Source organism: Engraulis encrasicolus, chromosome 10 (genome assembly GCF_034702125.1).
Source record: "Engraulis encrasicolus isolate BLACKSEA-1 chromosome 10, IST_EnEncr_1.0, whole genome shotgun sequence".
Taxonomy (NCBI): domain Eukaryota; kingdom Metazoa; phylum Chordata; class Actinopteri; order Clupeiformes; family Engraulidae; genus Engraulis; species Engraulis encrasicolus.
This window is the reverse complement of record NC_085866.1, coordinates 55,973,220-55,992,160: the sequence shown is the minus strand read 5'-3', so window position 1 is coordinate 55,992,160 and position 18,941 is coordinate 55,973,220. Positions and strand designations below refer to the sequence as shown.

Genomic DNA, 18,941 nt, shown 5'->3' with positions numbered 1-18,941 from the left:
TGAAAAGATGGTTGAGAAAAATACTTCATTTATAGGGTAATTCATTTGGTAGCTTGAGTTTGGCTACTAGGCATATCTGCTATCTGAATTCATGGACATGCACATGCACATGGAACTTCACACAGACATGTCCAATCAAATGTAAGCCTACAATGGCAAAACTCACTGGTGAAAATATTGTGAAGTGGTGTCCACAATCAATTACACTAAAATGTGTCCATAATGTCCACTTTGCTGTTGTTGTTGTGTTGTAATTGTTCATTATTAGAACGTCATGTGTGACACAAGGCAGGCAGTAGGCGTGACAAACCCAGATGCATATCTCCAAATGTGTTACCTGAATTACGAAACATTGACTGTGTAGGCAACTGAGGAGCACGACTGTTACGTAAGTGCCCTCACCAACACAGAAATAGAGGCTATTGTTGTCCATACGTTGAAGAATAGCGCCGTCGCTTTCAAGTGGCTAATGGAATACTAGAACATACATTGAGGGACGAGACATGGACATAGCGGCTGTTTGTACCGTTAGATGAAGCCCATGCAATTCCAATACCAATCATATCGAAGGAGTAATGTGAAAAGGCATGGAAATTAAATCTCGCGACACATCATCTCACTGCAGCACGCACCCAAAGTCTACATTCATTGGAGCAGGCACGTTTCTGTGAGCGGCAAGCGCGTTTTGTCGCAGTGCGAACAGGCATGTCGGGGCTTGCTACTGCCTTATCATGTGAAATTAAAAATAGCACATTCGATTCGTGCGTGCTGCATACGGTTTATCATCATCCGCCTTGTGTATTTACTCGCTTCTCTAACCGTGTTTGCGCGTCCAGGGCGATTCCCTTCATCTAGAGCAGCCAACGTCTCGTTGTTTAATTATCTATTTAGTTATTTCCTTACAGCTGTCTTGCTCGCTTTCGGAGTCAGTTGTAGATAATTGAAATCACTAGGAACCAGAGAAAATGAGACACTTCGGATTTCATTCAGCGTCCCAAGACACCCCCACCCCTCCACGAGTCAGGAAGTGCCGGGAGAGCTGTCCACGACACGGTGCTGAAAGTCAGTGCAGCTGAGGCAATGCAGCAATTTGAAAAAGAAAAAAAGAAAAAGAACCCACGGAAAGAAAAAAAGGGGGTTGGGGAGAGCCGCTAACAACGTGCGAAAATAAAATGTGTGTAGCCCTCTAACTTTCGACTCCAGTTAGACCACGGGCACTGTGCTGTTTTAGAATGTTAAGGGTTGTCCAACCGTACTTCAAATTAGCGGTGGAAAAATGCAATGTGACTGATTCAAATAAGATGAATATTTTCACTGATGGCAGACCGTGAAGGAACCGGCCAATGTACATTTACCATTCATTTCCATGACTTCTCTATGAAGACACAGGGGTATGTCATGATGAGTGTGTGTACTTCAGAAAGGTTCTTTGAATAATGCCTCTAAGGGGTCGTGCACAGAGAAGGAATTAAAGCAAAACTAAACATAGGGCAAAGCCATTTCGTATTTTTAATTATGAGTGAGGACATTCAGTGACAGTCCCATATTCTTGTCCGCGTCTCCGTGCCAAGATGCTTTCGAGGTCATTTTGTAATTTGGGTTTTAATGAAACGGTAATTGAATGGGACTCCTTCTATTTTACAAGTGATCTCTCAGTTAATTATCAGAAGGCACTGAGGTCAAAACCCTTAATCACATCACAAGACGCAGCAACTAATTGGGCACAAAACACATGCGCGTGCATGCATGTGCCACACACACACACACACACACACACACACACACACACACACACACACACACACACACACACACACACACACACACACACACACACACACACACACACACACACACACACCCCAAAATAATATGTGAGGGCTTCAATTGAATGTGTCTGTCATTCTAACATCCATGAGAAGGAGACAGCATTCATATTCTTGAGTTGGGGGATCAACTGCCCAAGATCATTTCCAATTACATGAAATGCAATAGGCTATATTTCAATTTCAATTTGTTAACCCTGCAGGTGTTACACACACACACACACACACACACACACACACACACACACACACACACACACACACACACACACACACACACACACACACACACACACACACGCACACACACACACACACACACACACACACACACACACACACACACACACACACACACACACACACACCAATATTACAAACACGCTCCACCATCCATTAGTTAATCACATGGCCTTCAGTACGACGTGCTCTGATGTGCTCATCTCACCTGGGAAAACAGACATGATCTGTGAAAGCGAACTGCAGTGAAAATGAGACTTATCTTGTTAGAATAAACACTGTTGCTGTTGTTGTTGTCCTGTATGATCATCAATAGCAGCACAGGGATGTGATTACATAAGGGTGGCAGTGCTATAAATGGCAGCCTGATGGATTTTAGTCAAGCTGGAACCCAAACCGGGCTGACGATGACACATGCAGTGAATGAGTGTTAACAACATGCGTACAATAGTAGCACATGATGAGGCCTCTAAATGACATACTGTCTGTTGGCCTGAAGTTTTCTGCTTTTATGTGTCATACCTAGTAGGCCTAGACAACAACCCTGCATACCACCCATTACACATTTTATGTTTTGTGTAATTAAAATGCAACTGTAATGGATGATGTGCAGGATTGATTTGAACCACTGGTTACATCCAACACACCTGTTTGTGCAAAAGTGTGTTATGGTGTATGTGTCATATTTAAGCAGAGGGCTAACTGCATTACTCAGTTTGGAGATCTGCGCAGTTACTGCCTTTTTCCTTTGTATGGCAGCTAGGTAGCACAATAGCAGGGAACAGCCTCATTTGTCTCACTACTTGGCTGGCAGTTGTATAGTTGTCACATTCTAGCATCTATCCTACAGTCTTAGAGGATGATAAAGGTGCATTTACTGTAAAAACCCCAATTTGCCCCGAAAAAATAGCTTTTCCTCAAGTATTCCAAAACCTATTGACGGGTCACCTCCACACAAGCCACCTTATCCACCACTAGATTTATTTATGTGAGCAGACTTGCGGCTGACACTCTTTCATGTTAAGCCTGTGATTTCGGGTCAGCGTGAAGGCATGTCAGAGGCGGCGTCTCCTGAATAATTGATCCCCTCTCTCCGAATCATGTGAGACGCAGCTTCCACCAGCGAGGCCTCTGGATGTGAACTGAACTCAACGCTCCCCACTGCTCTACATATACAGTACTATACTACTATACTACATATACAGTAGCTATACACTCCTCTGTACACATTCGTTACTCCCTAATCTATGTGAGCCTTCCACCAGAGACTAGGGAATGTGGACTGAACTCAACGCTCCTCACTGCACTACATCCACATACAGTACACCCTCACATGCATATACTGTGCGCTTCCCATTCCATATTTCTAAACACTCCTCTCTCCATATTTCTCCATATTCGTTATTCCCTAATCCTGTGGTTCCCAAACTTTTTCAGCGGGACCCCCTTTTGGAAAAAGTTGGGACACTTGATATTTTGTGAATAAAATCAAAATGCTGGCATATTCAAAACATTCAATCCATGCACAAGATGCACAATGGCACAAGGTCAACATAGGAACAGTTAAAATGAGGCAAAAGCATTGTTTTGAGGGAAATATGTGGTCATGTAAAATTCGACCCATGCAACAAATCTCAAAAAAGTTGGGACAGGGCCAAAAAATGTTGTAATAGTTGAATAATTTTAAAAAATAACACAAGGAGGAATATTTTGAAAGGAACTATATTGACTGTCAACATGAATGCACAGATAAAATACCATCACAGAGAGGCTGTGGCACTCAGAAGCAAAGATTTTGAGGGACTAATTACTGATCTATTACACAGAAAGATTGAATTCTCAAAATTGCAGGCATATAAGGCCTGTTTCTGTAATGTAGAGTTCTGTGAAATCATTACACGAGTTATGAGATCATGACATACCCATCGTCAATAAGCAAACTATGACACTCCAACAATGACAGCTGTTGAAAAAATGACCATAAACACAACACTTGGTTAAGGCTCATGATGCAGACATTAAACAGTGCTGCAAGTGGCAAAGCTCATTCTAGATGGACCTAGGAGACATGTGAAACTGTCCTCTGATTACAGAATGGAAAATATTTCATTCTTTTTTAAAATCATGGAGTCATGCACCCTCCAGGTTATGATGAAAATGAATACTTCAGCTTGATTTAGTGGTCAGTCTGAAAGACTGCATATATGATGGTAAAGGGGTGCAGAGACGCCTTGGTTATGGTCTTCTTACTCATCTAGAGCATTAAAATGAGGGCTGAATGATATATTCAGATTTTAAACAGCATACATAGCTACCAAGGCATTATATTTTGGAGCACAGTCTTTAGATATTGCCCCATAATCATGGCAAATTTCAATCTCTACTATGTTCCAACAGTGTGGTTCCATCATAAGAGTAAACAGGTCACAAAATAGTTTTCTTGCAGTGAGGATATGCCACGTATTAAGCATAACAAGAAGGTAAACAAGTCGAAGAACACACCTATCAGTTGAGCTGCTGAAATCATGTCTCGCACATCAAAATATCTATTTTTTACATAAAATCATGCCATCAGTCAAAGTATTTAAATGTTAAGTCTCCTTCCTTGTGTTGTGTTTAGTCTTATCCAACATAAAAGGCATTTTATTGGCCCTGTCCCAACTTTTTTGGAATTTGTTGCAAGGGTGAAATTTTAAATGATTACATAATTACCCCAAAACAATCATTCTGCTCAACTTTAACAACTGATATGTTGTCTGCACACAATACTCTACGTTATTAACATATTGAATGTTTTGAAAATGCCAGCATTTTGATTTTATTCACAAAATATCAAGTGTCCCAACTTTTTGGAATCCGCTTTGTATTAATGGAAAATCTAGCAAATATCAATCAATATCAATTGCCTCTGCAATTTTTTTGGCCATTGATATTGGTAGATTTTCCATTAATAGTTTGCCCACTGATATTGTTAGAAATCCACAGGACCATATAAAGTGAATACTGTTACAAACCAAATTACGGAACTATAATAGCTGTGGATTTCCTGTTCTTATGCAATGCCCCATTTGTCAGCGACTCCCCTTCAGTACCTCTGCAACCCCCGCCCCCCTGGCGGGCCGACCCCCAGTTTTGGACAACTGCCCTAATCTATGCAACCCTGCTACCAGAGACCTGGGGATGTGGGGAACTCCCCTTTCCTTAGTCCATGCTTCCCACACTACATGAGTTGTCAGGGCTGCTGAATGCTTTGAGAGAGACCAGGAAAAACTCATCTGAAAGCGTGTCCCCCCCAACATATTTTATGCAATCCAATACAATTCTGGCCACCCACTCTCCCTGAGCATGGGGCAACTGACCCCTTTGTCCTTGTTGGCACCCTTGTGTGGCACAACTGGTATGCTACATACTGTGTACTGTACATGTTACACTTCCTGCCCTCTGCTCTTGGCCTTGAATCACATAACCTTTCCACCAGAGACCGGTAGATGTGCACTGAGATCCAAACATACATACTATACCCACTCCATCCCTGCGTCTCATATTGTGCACTTATGCACTTCGGGCACTATGTTTCAGTGCGTAGGGCACTCAGGCTGAACATTTTGGTAAATTCAGTGCACTGAAAGTGGCCGGATGATGCCCAAACAACGCCCTAAAATGCAGTGCTTGAACGACGGACACTGCATGCACTAAACGGCCGCCATGTTGTTCATGAAATGGAAGAAACTTCAGAAGAAGAGTATGGTCAACAGTCTCCTAATGCTGTAAGTAATGTTGCTGAGACAACAACCTTTTCATGTCAAGCCAAGTATTGTATGCAAGATAGTTGCCAGTTGGGGTGAAGGAAATGTGCAATGCAATGTAAACAGTAGCCAAACAATATCTTGGCTTGCTAATGTTATGCTCACCCATCACTTCCATTGAGGGCACAGTGCTTAGTGCTCAAACTTTTCCATGACACAATGCACTAAAGACCTTAGTGCACTATGGGAACTATGCACTGTCCGTGTACTACTGACACAAGTGTATGATATGAGACACAGCACATGCTTTTCTCCAATCTTTTCTTACATCATTCATATCCCCTACACCACGCTCCATGCTTCTCACTCCCCATTCCCTTATCTTATGTAAGCCTTCACAGTAATAAATGGGGTATCAATGTAACTCTGAGTGGAAATTAATTCCACTTCCACTTCAGATAGCATTTGGCCTCACTCCAAATCAGTGTACATTTTACTCTATTGTCAATGCATAATATTCAATTGTGTTCCAACTTAAATGCGAACGTAAATGTGGACTGAACCTAGTCGATGCAATCCACACAAGTACACATACAGTATACTCCCATGTACACATACTATACACTCTTCAGTACATTCTCCTTACACTCACCCTACTCATGCTTCTATGTCTGAATTCCTGGCCTCACTCAATATTCCCTTCTCTGTAATCACTGATTCTTGAGAAAGTGGCTAAAACAGGTTGTAATGTTGACAGAAAAAAACAAAGTGAATTACAAAATTATATGGTATATCCTCGTAGACTAAGGTCTTGGCTTTTCAGAAATGCACAAGGCCAATCTCCCCATTATGTATTTTTTTCAGAAATCAGGCTTTTCTCCGATCATACCTTGTTTTTTGTCAACACCGTCAGACACAATTAAAAGTTATTAAAATTGTATTGATTTGGTTGCATATGTATCTGGAGTTTTTAAGTGATTATGTGTATTTTTTGGTTCACACATATGCCTTTAAATGTTGAAAATTCACTTTTGTTCTATTTTAATACTGTTTCATGTGTTCTAATTTTAAAATTTGTACCGTCATACGATGCTTACTTAACGCCTAAATACAACAAACAATTTTTTGTAATTTCACAAATATTCGTGTAGGCTTAAATTGGCTATTACTTTGATATATCAACAACTCCTAAGGAAAATGTTGTAAGCACATTCCTTTAAAATGTCCAAAACTCCTTCTTACGGTGGTGACTTAAGAACTGACAGTGGTGACAGTAATCTGAGAGTGGTGAAAGTGGCCTAATTAGTACCTGCATTTAGCAAAATAAATAGCCCTCTCAAGTCAATGGCATCCTGCATAAACACTTTATTTTTGTGTGTGCTCAGTATGAGCATGTGTTTTTACTTCATTAGTTAGATTATCTAGGAAGTAAGCCACTGGTTGTTGAAAATGTGGTAAAAACAGCTTTTAAGTTGTTCAAATCCAAAATATAGAGGTGTATTATCATAGATGTAGGTCTTGGCTGTGCAGTGAATGCATTGGCCAAGCTCCCCATGTTTAACATTTTTCATAAAATAGGCTCTTTCTTGTTTTGTCAACAGCGGCAGACAGAATTAGATGTAAAAACACATGTTTACTGTATTAAAGTGAATTACTTTAACAATTCAACATAACTGTAGATACTTATTGTATGCATATTCTTAAAACATGTAAAAAACACGTACAGTAAAACTTGTGTTTTTTGGTGAACTCAGATGTCACCACCGTCAGGTTTTCTGACAAAAAAAACCTCCAAATGCACCTCAGTGGTGGCTAGAGTATCATTTTGGATCACAATTATTACTAACATGCCTAGTAATGTTTCATTAACCAGCACAATTTAGTATAATATGGAACAACATGATGAGCAGAACAAAATCTGACGGTGGTGACATCTGACGGTGTGAGACAAAAAAGCACTCTTTTAAATATTATGCATTGTTTGTTCACATTAGCCATTTCATTTTCGCTCTGTTTCTTGGGTGCTTCATACCTTTTCTGAAAAAAATTATATTTATTAACATTAATGTAATACAATACTATTAAAACCCTTGACGGTGTTGACAGTTTATGGTTGGGACAGTACCAGTGTCCAAACAAATTAACAAATTGAGGACAAAATAATAAACTTACAGGAGCTTCAGTGATGGTGAAGTAGGCAGTAGAGCTAAAGGTTTGAAAAGGGGTCCTCAGTAATGAAAATTACCTTGTGCATAACTGATTTTATTGTCTTTTAGAAAAAATCTGACGGTGGTGACCAATATGCTGGACACATTTTGAGCAATCAGTAAATAATAGTAAATATTGTTTTACATCCACTATGTGCACATCTGTAGAACCACTTTAATATGGTCTTCCACATCATGGTGATATTGTTCAATTCTGTTAGTGATTTTTGTATTTTAAGTCAATTGAAATGATGATGCCAGTCCTTGGGACAGGCGTTTTTACAGGGTGTGGACAGGTTTATAGCCATGAAAAGTAATAAAATTACACTTAAATATTTCAAACAAAAATGTATTCGTGTGACAGACCCCTTGGCCATTACCTGGGTTCATTTTGTTTGTGAAAATTTAGTTGATTTTCAACAGAATTAATATTTTACTGCAGGGACATGTTTTTGCCAAACTTTCAAGAATCAGTGTAATGTATTCAAGCCTCCCACCAGAGGCATATGAACTGAGCCTCAGATGCTCCCTACTCGCCACCAGAATCCTGGAAGCCTTCACTTCAATCCTATGGACTTGTGAAACCTTCACTTCAAACATATGGATTCATGAATTCTTCACTTCAAACAAATGGACTCGTCCATTCTCTGTCCCATGCTCTACACACACTTTCCATTCCCCTGCGGTATTTCCCAGCCTTCTATTGGCCCTGGCCGCAAGAACCACTTAAACCTTCCCTTTAAACCGGTGGTTGTTAACCTTTTTTGGACAAACACCCCCTTGGCCTCATTGTGAGTCTCCCAACGCCCTCTTGACCACATTATCAGCCTGCCAATGCCCCACTTTGTAAATAAAATAGACTAATGCCCCCTGATGGCAACTGTACAACCCCCCTCTCAGCTCCATCCCTCTCAGCGCCCCCCGATGGCTCCCTAAAGCCCCCTGGGGGGTTATGACGCCCCCATTGAGAAACACTACTCTAAACCAGTTGGATGGCAGAGAGTGGGCAGCGAGGCATGGCAAGCCAACCCAAAGCCAAACCAAAGTGTAGCGTAGGCGTGTAATATGACCAGCAGCATACTGTACGTGGACGCTATGCCATGGGGTGGGGGAGGCGGAGGCAAGTCAAGCCAAGCCAAGCTAAAGCTAAAGCTAAAGCCAAACCAAAGGGTAGCGTAGGCGTGTAATGTGACTCCGGCCACTTACACAAACCCAAATCCCATTAGATGTGCTGCAATGCAGCGGCGCTCCATGGAGATAGCAGGCCTAGCCACCATGGGAATGCCCTGCGCTGCTGCTATCTGAAGGTTGTTTAGTGTGTGAGTAGAGCTCTGTGTATTTACTGTGATACAGTGCGGAATGTTATCTAAAGGTTGTTTAGTGTGTGAATAGTCGCCTACAACTGTGATACAGTGGAATGCACTGCGCTGCAATCGGAAGGTTGCTGACTGTGTGAATAATTGCACCCTGTATGTTTAGTGTGATAGAATTAAATATAGTGTACTGTAATGTGAAGGTTGTTTTGTGTGGTGATACGTTGTGTCTTTTCCATAGACCTATTCCTGTGACATTGAGGTAGGCCTACTGAACTGTATTTCAATGTGAGGGTTGTCTAGTGTGGTGGTGGAGGGGGTCATATAAAGGCTATATATATATTATAATTACTGCATTTCAAAGTCAAGGTTGTTTAGTGCAGTAGTGCTGTGTGTATGGATATTTTTTTAATTTGGAATGTTACTTCAATGTGAATGTGTATTGTGTGCATGGTGGACTGTGTGTTTATGATGGTATACTGTACTACAATGTGGAGGTTGTGTAGTGTGGTGCAGTGTGATGTGGTGGACTGTGTCTATCAGTGTAATGCAGGATGTACTACAGTACTGCAATGTGAAGGTTCTGTAGTGTGTGTGTGTGTGTGTGTGTGTGTGTGTGTGTGTGTGTGTGTGTGTGTGTGTGTGTGTGTGTGTGTGTGTGTGTGTGTGTGTGTGTGTGTGTGTGTGTGTGTGTGTGTGTGTGTGTGTGTGTGTGTGTGTTTGTGGTGGTCTCTGTGTTTACTGTATTGCTGTGAACAGTACCACACTGCACGGGTGTGGGTAGTGGACTATGTACACTGTGGAGTTTAGTGTACCATACTGTAATGTGAAGGCTGTGCAAAGTGGTAATGTCCTGTGTTACTGTATCACTGCGGACTGTACTAAAATGTAAAGGTTGTGTACTGTAGTGTACTGTGTGTTTAGAGGACTGTGTGTTGCTGTGTCTCCACAGGGTCACCCTGTCTGGGATTATAACACAATGCCAGCCAGACAGTCAGCCAGCCATGATGCATAGTGAAATATGTTTGTACATCAATGAAATTGGCACCGGCCTCTAGGGAGGCTCGCAAAACCCAAATGGGATTTTCGGCCACTTAGTGTTGCTTACAATCCAAGGTCTCCTTTAAATGCGTGCTTTTATCTGCATTTCTACACTTTATCTTTTATTTGTTGTTTTTGGCATTTGTGTTTTAAATGCTCTATAGGAATGACCTTGCCTTACTGTAAAGTATTTAGTGACGTTGAATCTAAATTATTATAAGATAGGAGTGTGGGGTAGGGTAATGTGATGGAGAGATAAGACGATGTAATTCAAACCAAAAACAATCTACATGCCTGTTATAGTGAAGTTTAATCTGAATGTATCACATTGGAAGACAGAAGGGTATGTGTGGGGTTAGATTGGAGAAGAAGTCCATCATAGTGAAATGAAATGTAAATTAATGACATTATAAGCTAGGAGGGGTGTTATACGTAGGTGTGGGGTATATGAAGTGGCACAGAGACAGGGCAATGGAAGTCAACCTATAAGAGAAACTGCATGCATGTGCATGTTATAAAATGAAGTGAAATCTTAAATGTACTCTGAGCTAGGAAGGTCGATGTAGACATGGGGCCACCCAGTCTGACATGGCGGAACAAAACAGCATCTTGCTAAAGCGTGTTCAGAGACGGCTGTGGCTGGCTGTGACAGGCCCAATGGCAGATTGCTGACGGCGGGGGGGCTCTCCCTGTCAGCAAAATCCCTCTCTGTGTTTTCCTGCACCTCCGCCTCTCTCTCTCTCTCTCTCTCTCTCTCTCTCTCTCTCTCTCTCTCTCTCTCTCTCTCTCTCTCTCTCTCTCTCTCTCTCTTCTCTCTCTCTCTCTCTCTCTCTCTCTCTCTCTCTCTCTCTCTCCCTCTCTCTCCTATATCCATCAGTGCCTCCTCCTACCTTTTCTGTCATTTCTTTCTCCCTCCCTTTGTCTTTCTCCTTTCCTCTCCCTCTATCTTCTCTCTATCAGTTTCTGTTTCTCTTCCTCTATGTTCTCTCTTTATCCATTAGACACTGTATCTGTCTCTCTAACTCGCTCTTCCTCTCACACTCTTTAATCTATTCTTTCATCCAATTCTATTTCTTTCTACTGTATATTTCTCCCTCTTCTCTCTCTCTCGCTCTCTCTCTGTCGGTCTCATCCTTCTCTGCTCTGTTTCTCTTCTGTGTGCAACTATCCGAGATGGAACTTTGATGACTTCAGGCAATGCCTTTGAAAAACAAATCTGGGCAGCTGCATACATTTCGTAGTCCTTTAAGAAATCTGTAGCACGGATTCAGTCTAGCAGCTCTGTATTTTCTAAGAATTGCTAGCTATACAATTGCCCCCACTAGGAAATGAAATGTCAAGCCTTGATTAGACATATAACAAGATATATGAGGCATACAGTATGTATCTTATTTTGTTAGAGAGAGATAGATAGACAGAATGACAGACAGACAGACAGACAGACAGACAGACAGACAGACAGACAGACAGACAGACAGACAGAGACAGAGAGGGAGCAGCAGGCATTCGGTCTGTCTGCATAGTTGTTTACCGCCTCACAGACACTGAGCTGAGGTAGCAAGCGTGTGCAGCCCAGGTACATGTGGTGGAAGACATAATCGCGCTAAAGCACTGGTGTGAACAGACTGCTAACTCATTGGGATCGTTCTCGGCTCCTTCATCATCACTGAGGCACTGCTGAGCCAAGCCTGTCTGCAAAGATATTTCCAGTGAAGTAGCAGAGGCAGTGGCAGTAGTGGCATTCACAGTGACACTAGTGTAGCAGCCCCATCCTTAGTGTCCACAACATCTCCAAGCTGAGTCCTGCCTATCTGCAAATATATTTCCACTCAGTGAAAAAAAAACTGTATTTGTATTGCACAATTTCATATAGGACATGCAGCTCAAAGTGCCTAATAGATTGATTAACAATGTTAATAATAATAATAATAATAATAATAATAATAATAATAATAATAATAATAATAATAATAATAATAATAATAATAATAATAAAATGAAGAGCAGATTAAAAAATGAGAAAAACATTTAAGTAAGCAAGATCAAATAAAGGAGTTGAAATAGAGGAGATAAGCAGAAATAACATATTAAAGAGGCATAAAGTCCACAAGAATCAGAAGGTTTAGGCAAATAAAAACCCAAAAAACAAGCGGCATGTAGTCACAGGGAACAGGGCATTCAGATGAGGAAAAACTCCCTTTTCACTTGATTTATGATTTCTTGAGGGGGAAATGGTGGCCACAATGGTAGCAGAAGCAGTCACAGTAACAGTAGTGTATAGCAGCCTCAGCGTCCACAGAATCTCCCTGATGACCTATGTACAAAGACATTTCCAAACTGTGAAGCAGCAGCCATACAGTACTAGTCGTAGAAGTAGTAACAGCACTGTAGCAATATCTAGCAGTAACAGCAGTCACAGAGTATCCCAGTGCAGCCCAGCCCCTATGCAAAGATATTTCTAAACAGTGAAGTAGCAATCAAAGTGTCTCCCAGTTCGGCCTAGCCCATCTGTAAAGACATTTCCACTTGGAGAAGTAGCAACCTCAGCAGCAGTTGCAGTAACAGTCACAGTAGCAGTAACAGTAGCAGTAGCAGTCGCCAACGTGCTAAGAGGCATTGGTTTAGCCAACTGTAGTGGATCTGCAGTAGCAGCTGTGTCCCAGTGCTGCCCGGCCCATCTGCAAAGACATTTCCTGTGAAGTAGCTTCCTCAGGCAGGGCCACAGTAGTCTCAGTAGCAGTAACAACATTTAGCAGTAGCAGCCACAAAGTGTGAGGGACATGGGACAGCCTGGCACAATCGCCTGCCAACGGTGTGAAAACTACCCTGTGACGAATAACAATTTCTAATTCTGTGAAAACTGCACTGAGACCAATTGCAATGTGATTAATGTTATCCCACTATTCAGAAGGTTGAATAGTAATAGAGTGGGTTCCTAGTTCCTTTTTTCCCTGCATTTTGTGCTTTTTGAGTTTCTTTTTTTTTGGAGAAAGTCCAAAGCCTTTTGGATTTGTTCCATTGCATGCCTTTTATTTGTTTGTTTCCTCCTCCACCTTACTCACCTTATTTCCTTAGGCCTATGTAGTTAGGCCTCAGTGTGTGTGTGTGTGTGTGTGTGTGTGTGTGTGTGTGTGTGTGTGTGTGTGTGTGTGTGTGTGTGTGTGTGTGTGTGTGTGTGTGTGTGTGTGTGTGTGTGTGTGTGTGTGTGTGTGTGTGTGTGTGTGTGTGTGTGTGCGTGTGTGTGCGTGCGTGCGTGCGTGCGTGCGTGTGTGTGCATGTGAGAGAGAGCATGCATGTTTGTATGTACCTGGTTATGAACAAGAATGTGCTTGCGTCTAGCAGCCTGTTTGCCTCCCTCCTTGAGAAGCCCAGTAGTGCTGACATTGATGGCTGATTATCCTCCGTTAAAGAGTAGGTTACATACGAGATGGTGGCAAAAATATTGACTGCTCACAGCACAGGCTGAAAATGTCAGAACAGCAAAACAAGTCAGCTGACGCTACTTGGGAAATATCACTTTCTCATCTCTGCACAGCGCATAGTCAGGGGATTCATGTTGTGTAAACAGACCTACACAGATACCACGGCTCTGCAGAGAGATAGACCACTGTTCCAAGAGATTAATGTAGTAGTTTTTTTTTTTTTTTTTTTTTAATATCCATTCACAGAAGCACAGAAGTAGTATGCTATTTGCTAAATGCTATTTTGCTGAGTTATTGTGGAAAGGCAAGTGAGTACTCTTTGCTAATGGTGATGAGTTAGCTCAAGGTGTCTCTAGCGGGGTAAACCAGACCCTAGTAATTCATCTAATTTTGAAGTGAAGTGCGGGGCTGGCTGGTTAGCCAGACAAGTGGACTCCCTGTAGAGCTCTTGAAGCCCCTAGTCAAGGAATTTCCTACATTGGAGCCACAGCCAATAATGACCACTTCCCATTTGTAGACATTTCCATACAACCACATGCTCTTACTGTGTCATGCACATAAAGGCTGTAAATGGCAGTAGGGTGGTTGAATTAACTGGGATCAGGTGCCTGCTGGGTTTTATTCAAATACCTTATCGTTATGGGTGTATATTAGCTGCTCTGTTTAGCTCTATTATTGGCTTTAGCTTGCCTGTTACAGTCATGATGCTGATATTGGTGGATCGAAAAAAGAACCTCAGTCTACTGACTATGTTGTCTTAAACATGTAGGTATATTATAGTAACTATTGGAGCTTTTAGATACTATGCCTTGAATAGTGTATGCTGCTTTCATCAATTTATAAAGTTGATGGTTATTTTTGGTCTTAACCCATTGACGCCTAAGGCACCTGCAAAAAAGAGTGCTGAATGCCTTTTTAAGAAAAGCTGCCCTCAGCCTATAAAAACCTAAATATCTCAGCTTCTGAAGCACATACAACTATGCAGTTGCATTTAAACGCTAAGACTCTCATCTTTCATTAGAATGTGTTCATTCATCTCAAACAAACAGAGGTTTTTAATAAAGTTGTCTCAAATCTCATGAGCCGGAATGTTGCGTAATGCAGCTCCAGGCGCCAGGGCCAATGTTGCGCAACGCAACATCAGGCGTCAATGGGTTAATCACAGAATAATAATGCTGCTGTTTATCTTGGCTATGTTTAACAAAAAAAAGCTCAATTCATTGACTCAATGTTCAGGAAATGTATTGGTGTTTCAAGCCATACAGATTTATGCAGCTATATCCAGTCTATCCTTGAAGAATAAAACGTCTTTTCCGTCCATGTCTTCAATATCATAGAAATGGACTGAGGCCAGATAACCCAAGAAGGCCGTGGTGTGGAGTTATTACCGTCTGACTCTTTGATGTCTTCTCATTCTCATTCCAATCCTCTGCTGTCATGCTGATATGTCTTTTTAATAAATAGATATCAGCTATGTTGCAAGAGGTTGCAGGTCTACTAGATATGCTTTTTAAAAAAAAAAAAAAAAAACATAAATTGATATCAACAATGTCGTTAGAGGTTGCAGTGCCTCTGGTCATTAATGACATTTACCCTCCCCTTGTCTTCTCTCCCTTCAGATTTCACTGTGATACGCCAACAGCAGGGATCAGATTTACATTGTGAGTACTTGTCTGCTTATGCTTCTGTCTCCGTCATAGCAGAACATAACTACTGACATATCGTAAATGCATGCATGTATGCATTTACGATATGGCAGTAGTTATGCATGCATGCGCGCGTGCGCGTACACACACACACACACACACACACACACACACACACACACACACACACACACACACACACACACACACACACACACACACACACACACACACACACACACACACACACACACACATCTGAATACATGACTAGTAATGGAATGCCCTTATCTGTCTCTGTATTTGCCGTGTTATTGTGCTGTTGGGGAGGCGAGGCAAAGATTATTTTTATTGCTCCAGACAGTGAGTTTATGCCAACGTGGGTTTTTCAAAGCATTTTCCCCTCTGCCTGCGCCAACCATGATGAGCCTGTCTCCACTGAGAGATGCGTAGAGTTAAAAATCCAGGCTTTGCTTTGTTATCTGGTTGGTTCTGTAGGCTGACGGCTGAGAATACAGTAGAGGTGGAGGGGGTGTGGGTGTGTTTTGGGTGTGCTGTGGTCAAAAATCGGAATTGATCTTCACAGCAATCCTGTGCCATCTGCCATGAGTCTATCATCCTCATCCACAGCTAGTGATATTTCGAACACACTTCCTGTCATGTGGAGGCAGGTGGGATATACAATTCCACCTACAATGTCTCCTAGTGGCCTAACATCACATCAGAAACGGAACCCTTTTCATTAACTTTGTCATTATCAAAATGGCAATTAAGACGTCTTTATCTGATACTTATGAGCCATTGTAACGTCTTAGCAATTTTAATGTTATGATGCAGCGAAGCTCTTTCAGCAAAGACCAGCATCACCATACATTAATGTACGCTATTTTTGAGAGTTAGACAGAGGTTACCTTGTGCGTTGCTTTGGCACAGAATTGAAGACTCCATGGTTCCCCATGTGTGGCACTCCCAGTTATGTGCTAATATGAAGAGTCCATGGTTCACCAGGTGGTGGAATCTCATCAATAACCATGGTCTGAGCAGCAACAACCAGAACACAACATATCAGAATGAGAAAGCCTTGCTATTTCATTCCCAGAACACATATTTTGAAGGGGCACACCAGAAGATTGTATGCAAAGTTCAAACGTTTTAGTCATGGATTTATTGCGCACAGACCAGGGAAAAAGTCAGCAGACTCACCAAATAGTATGAGCAATGTGTCTGAGGAAAGACAACACTTACCAAGGGAGGCACAGGGGAGGTAGGGGTATGATTCAGCTGTGGAACAAATCATGAATCTCTTGCATCATTTCCACAGTGCTTTACTCCCCATGGTGCACCCCCGGTAAGGTTGTACTTATAGACTTTGTTTCATACCAAGGTCAACTTTATTTTTATGTGCTTGAATTCACCAGTGACTTGGAAGTTTTCTCCTGTGCAAAGTGTGAAATGTATGAGCCTTTTAAATCATCAATGGTGGCAGGCTCTCCCAAATAAAAAAACAACACACACTGCAGCCTTGTTGCCTGCCTCACACATTGAAATATTAACCAGCCTTATGGAATACAGATCGACATTTCCTCACCATTATGCAAGAACGAAACCCCCTGCCAGCACTGCGGACTTCTGCTAAAAAGAAAGAAATGAAAAGAGAAGAAACAACACCCTGCTGTTTATTATATATTATTGTTATTTATTAGCCGTCTTCGTCGCAGGCGGACTAATTAGAATAATTTCAGTGATGGATGCTCGCCTTCATGCCATGCCAGCGCGGGGTTAATAAAGCGCAGAAGACATATTTGCAGGCAAGAAATTACATCCTCTACAGTGCTTTATATGCTGATATCAGACAGACAGACAGACAGACAGACAGACAGACAGACAGACAGACAGGCAGGCAGGCAGGCAGGCAGGCAGGCAGGCAGGCAGACAGACAGACAGACAGACAGACATACTTTCCCTCCATCAGATCAGCAGGAAGTCTGAGGAGAGGGATTGGTAAGCACACCGGGAGACCACAGGAGACGCTCTCACTTCAAATCTCCATTAGTTAGCAACCAACACATATTTAAATACCCAATCAGTTAACAGAACAGACATTAACATCAAATCAGTTATTGAGCAGATATTAACATCAAATGAGTTATTGGGTAAATACTATATCCATCCAATGGTGTATGAATATCCAATCAGTTATGGAGCTGGGCAGATATTATGAGCAGGTAAAAGAATAACCAATCATGTGAGCAGATATACGTAAGAAGCCAGTTGTTGAGCTGTGCACTATTCTACCATGTAAAGCCAAAACTGACTGTATTTTTTTTTAAATGAATTTATTATCAATTTAAACACAAGTCAAATTTAACATACATGGTTCTACTCTCTACAGTACTTGTTGAGTTCACACAGGAAATACACTGTAGGCCTGGCCTGCTGTGTACATTTTGTCAAAATGAGTTTGATACTATAACTGATATCGCTGTATCAAATCACATCACTGAGATTCTTGCTTTTCCTTATTAAGACAGTAGACAGAAAACACAACTGACATTTTACCAACATGCGGGACAGAGCTTTACAGCATAAGAAGACATTCAGACTCAAGTGCAGACATTGTACTGTAGCAGCAGTGCTTTTTCAGAGACTTCAGTTGCATGAAGATAGTTCGACCTATTAATTTTTGCGGAAACGTGGACTAAGTGCTCTTCGTAAAGAAAATGTTTAGTGTTGATTACAGTGTGTTGATGCTTATAGTGGTGATGGTAATGATGATTTAGATAATGTTGCTTTTGTTTTTATGTTGATGGTTTCATGGTGATGATGATGATGGTGGTGGTGGTGGTTGTGGTGATGTGGAACAATCATGTGATGATGATGATGATGATGGTGATGATGATGATGATGATGATGATGATGATGATGATGATGATGATGATGATGATGATGATGATGATGATGATGATGATGATGATGATGATGATGATGATGATGACAGGGATCTACGGACATTACCATGTTACATTAGTGTGCTGTTAACACTGGATTGTGATAGTGTGTTGTTAACATTTCCATTTTCTATTTGGCAATGGACTAAAATGTCAATTGAGAAATGTCTGTCAGGCATTTGAAACAATAGGCGGACCTCCTGACTGCAACAGTAATAGCAAAATGACACACAGAATTCCTCTCCCTCTTCGGCTCTCTCTTCATCCTGCTCATTTTCATATTCCTCCTCGTGCTGTGGCAAACACGGTGACTGTGACACCCCAGTCTGAAACAGCGGGTGTCCAGGAATGCATTTCCTACTTCATAATTGTGATACCACTAAACATTTACATAAGAACAGGACTGGCTAAAACTGACAGTTGAAAGCAAACTATGCTTGTAAAAGGCATGGCAATATAGCAAGTACAGTAATTAAAAAAAATCTCACTTTAATTAGACAAAGGTTTTGGGGGCACATATTCTGTAAGCTGTATAGTATATTTTAAAAGTCC

At 41.5% G+C, this 18,941-nt stretch overlaps 1 protein-coding gene across 1 annotated transcript in view; it reads left to right on the top strand.

Moving 5' to 3' along the window:
- The first annotated feature begins 15,416 nt into the window (after positions 1-15,416).
- syt2a (synaptotagmin IIa) overlaps positions 15,417-18,941 on the top strand; it is a 41,850-nt gene continuing 38,325 nt past the window's right edge. The window contains exon 1 of the mRNA XM_063209395.1: positions 15,417-15,456. The gene's annotated coding sequence lies outside the window, so the exon portion shown is untranslated. The remainder of the gene's footprint in view (positions 15,457-18,941) is intronic.